General features: G+C 29.8%; 1 pseudogene; it reads right to left on the bottom strand.

Moving 5' to 3' along the window:
* Nucleotides 1–3864: 3864 nt before the first annotated feature.
* On the bottom strand, nt 3865–3983 carry LOC145261451 (5S ribosomal RNA; annotated as a pseudogene).
* Nucleotides 3984–4356: the final 373 nt, after the last annotated feature.

Genomic DNA, 4356 nt, shown 5'->3' with positions numbered 1-4356 from the left:
GTCGTAAACCGGATATTGGGTTAGAACACCCGTTACAAAGTCATTTGAGGTTTATAATTATATATATATATATATATATATATATATATATATATATATATATATATATATATATAGGGAGAGTGTAAATAAGACAAAAGAAAAGAGGCATACACTCATTGATTTTCATTATTCTTTCATGGCAATAAATCATCAAGCAGCAGGTTTTTTTATAAGAAATATCAGTACTTCAATTAGTATAAATCTTTGCTAATTTATTTCCCTGTGAGCACAATACGTTTTCGAGTCCCAGAATCACTAATGTGTTTAGAAAAGGAATGTTCGGATAGGGAAATAATGTAATAAATGTAATTATTTTATTTTATCTTTTTTTTTCACTCGGAAACGGATACAGTTTTCGAGATATTTTAACGACAGCAAATAAACAAATTGAGAACTAATTAATTTTTTTTATTTTTAAAAATTCTTTTTCAATTCCCTTTTATATATATATTTTTTTATTATAAAGGAAATGACAAAGAATGGCATTCTTTAATTTTATGATTTCCTTGTCATCCCATGTCGCTTTCGTCGAATCGATAAATAAAAATCTAAACATATTGCTCATTTCCGACTTTAATTTCGTTAAAAAAGATATTCGTTGGTCGGATAAAGGGTAGAGACAGAAGTTAAAAAGGTTCCTTGATTTTTGAATTCCGACATTTTTTGTTGTTATTGAATTTCCACTACGTTTTAACTTTTTTTTTCAATTTGATTGATAATGTTTAAAATGCCGATCTCGTCTTTTGGCAAAGATAACTAAAATAATACAAAACAAGTTTTTTAGATACATTATCGTCTCCAGCTTCACAGGCTGTTATCATTGAAATGAATCGTCATCATCGTATTCATCATCGATCTTTCTCTTCTACGTCTATTTCTGCTTCATTTGTTCTTTTTTTTTACTTTTAGTTAATGCTTGTTTCAAAGTTGTCGGCTGCCAAAATCATCTTGTTTTATTTTATTTTTGTTTATCTTTTTACTAACGAATCAAAATTTACCAAGGCCAAAAGGCCACTTGAGTATAACTGATTAAATCAGGTTAAAAGGAAAGTAATGACATTTTGTCCAACACATTAATTTCATCCGAATATTCACATTACGGCATTTAAATCTATACAATAATATCCTCACTTTCAATTTCTCTTCAAAGATTATGTTGCGTCTTGATCCTTTTTTTAACTATTGCTTATTTTTTTATATTGTTAATTTTTTTAAATATCGTTGATTATTTTTTTAAATATCGTTAATTTTTTTTTTAACATCGTTGCTTTTTTAATATCGTGGATTTTTTTTTTTTAATCGTTGATTTTTTTTTTTACTAACGTTGATTTTTTTAAATATCGTATTTTTTATATATTGTTAGTCTTTTTACAAATATTGTTATTTTTTTAAATATCGTTGATATTTTTTAAATATCGTTGATATCTTTTAAATGTCCTTAATTTATTTTAAATATCGTTAATTTTTTTTAAATATCGTTAATTCTTTTTAAATATGATACTTCTGTTAAATATCGTTTATTTTTTTAAATATTGTTTACTTTTTTAATGTCGTTACTTTTTTAATATCGGTAAACGATATTTAACAGAATTAACGATATTTAAAAAACGTTAATTCTGTTAAATATCGTTTATTTTTTTAATAATACAAAACAATGCTAACGTTTTCAAATATCGTATTTTTTTTAATATCGTAATTTTAAAAAAAATATCGTAAACGTTTTTTTAATATCGTTAATTTTTTAAATATCTTTAATTTTGTTAAATATTGTTTATTTGTTTAAATATAGGTAATTTTTTTAAATATCGTTCATTTTTTTAAATATCGTTTTTTCTTAAATATCATTAATTCTTTTTAATATTGTTTTTTTTTTAAATATTGTTGAGTTTGTGAGAAAAAGAAATTGAAATGATTTTTAGTTGATTGTTATTTTCATTAGCTTTATTGCTTAAGAGATTCTGCAACGACCGGCGTAGATTGTAGAACAATAGTTTTTTTACTAAAACGAATAAGGCAACATTTCTAATTGAAACTCATACCATTTTCCTATGTGACTGTGTGATAGCTTGCGTTATCATGCTGAAGAACTCCACCCTTCATACTGAGTAATGATTGCCCTTTTTTATAAAGTATTTCTTAGATCATTCAGCCTGATCAATATTTTACTGCTGTGATTGTTCGGTTAAGCTTTGGTAACTCACAATGAACCAATCCTCTTATGTCCCCGCATGGATTTTATTCTTTCCATTTTCTGTTGTGTTGAGTATTCTTGTAAAAACACATTTTTCGTCTCCGGTCACAATTTTTTGCAAAAATTGTTCTCGACGATTCCTGCAAACAGTCGATCATTGATTTTATTGAGGGTCGGTCAAAACGCGAGGAATTCAGTGTCGACGTTTTGCTATTTTTCTTAATTTGTGAAGACATGAAATGATTGTGGTATTGCATGTATTGATTCGTTAGGTTAATTATCTGCTGTTTAACTTTGGATTAGCTTCCACGGCGTCTTGAATAGCGTCTTCATCAATTGACTGACCTTCCTGAGCGTTACCGATCTGACAGCTTAAAGTATCCAGAGGAAAATGTTGCAAAATCCCGATGACTTTTCAATCATTCAGAACAGCCATCTCATGGGCAGTTTCAATATTCGTTGTAGCCTCTTTAGCTGAGTTTCCTTTTTTGAAATTATAAAACATGCAATACCTCAGATGCGGATTTCCATTTTATGACGGCTGAGATAGTTATAGTTAATATGTACCCACTAGTTACTACGGCTGAAAGGCGAGACAAAAGATTTAAGACGTCAATTTATTAAAAAAAATTCAAGAAGTCTCTGGGGCTGGAAATTGATGAAGTAACAAAACACCATTACTTTCTTTCCAACCTGATACATGGCAAATGAAAGGCGATACAACATCTTGATTATTGGAAACTATGATGGAAATTGGTCAGAATTTGATTATCTACGAATCGCCGAATTTTTTGATTTGCTGACATAGAAACTGAAAACAATTATGTTGTAGTCAGTGACGAAGCAGCACAGCGACATTTCTTAAACAGACTGGTAGTTCTAAGAAAGAAAGTCGTGCCATTAAAGATCAGTTTAGTTTTAAGTAAACAAATGAACAAAGGGAAATTAATTGACAGTGATTATAGCGAGACGAGTATTTCTGACTTTTCTATACTGGACACCATAAATCTGGTCTCTATAAAATAGAGATCTCTCATTAGAACTGGAAATTGATTTTGTATTCATTTTAGTGTTACTGTATTCCTGATCATCACATTTTCTCTAACGTTTTTTTTTCTTTTACTTTGTCGTTGTAGTTTTCTTCATTCTCATTTAATCTTATTAAATCTCTTTTACATATGTTATGTTTTCTTCTTAGTCTTCATTTGTTTTTTGTTTTTCGTGTAATTTCTTTCTTCTTTACTTTCATCTCCTTTATCTTTGTTGTATTTTTCCTTCCCTATTCATATTTCTTTTCTTTTAGAAAGCTCTACCTTCCCCGACTTATCAGTATTTTTACATTTTCTTTAATATTTCTCTTTTCGGTTAAGCCTATTTCTTATTCTTTTTCTATTGACCTACTTTATTTTCCGTCTTCTATTTCTTCTACGTTTTCTGCTATGTTTTTTTCATATTCTCATCGTGCAGTCAGCACCAACCCTATTCAGGCTTTAACCGGCTTCCTTCGAAGGAGGAAGTTTCATGGGAGTATCAAATTCACAAGCGGTCCCCAGTCGCATGTATATTCCCATTAGGGGAGATGACGATGCTAGGTTTTTGCAACGTTTTGCAGGGAGGTGTCGACGTCCTCCTACATACAGCACCTGGACTTTCAAAATTGGTCACCCAATTTAGTAATGACCAGGCTCAACGTTGCTTAACTTCGGTGATCTGATGGAAACCGGTGTGTCAACGTAATTATGCCGTATATTTCATATTCTCCTGCTTATTTGACTCCTCTTTCGCATTCTTTTTAATATTACTAAATGCGTTCTCTATTTTGTCTTCACTGCTACTATATGTTTTCTTTTTCTAACATTACTATATGATTTTATATATTTTTAAACATTACTATAAGTTTTCTTATATCTGTGTTCACCTTTGTCTTTATCTTCTACTTCTTATTTGTACTCGCTTGGAGTTCTCACACAGGGCATCATCGGCAATTACACAGCGACAACAACTAATGGTATGTCCTTGAGTCTGGGTGACAAAAATGCCCATCTCAGATTTCCAGTAAAGTACATTTCTTTCGATAACCTTCGGAAATTAATTTGCGTTATAACAACAGCCGCCTGTCATTG

Source organism: Euprymna scolopes, chromosome 37 (genome assembly GCF_053919585.1).
Source record: "Euprymna scolopes isolate OS-2025 chromosome 37, ASM5391958v1, whole genome shotgun sequence".
NCBI classification, from domain to species: domain Eukaryota; kingdom Metazoa; phylum Mollusca; class Cephalopoda; order Sepiida; family Sepiolidae; genus Euprymna; species Euprymna scolopes.
This window is presented reverse-complemented; position numbering and strand designations above follow the sequence as displayed.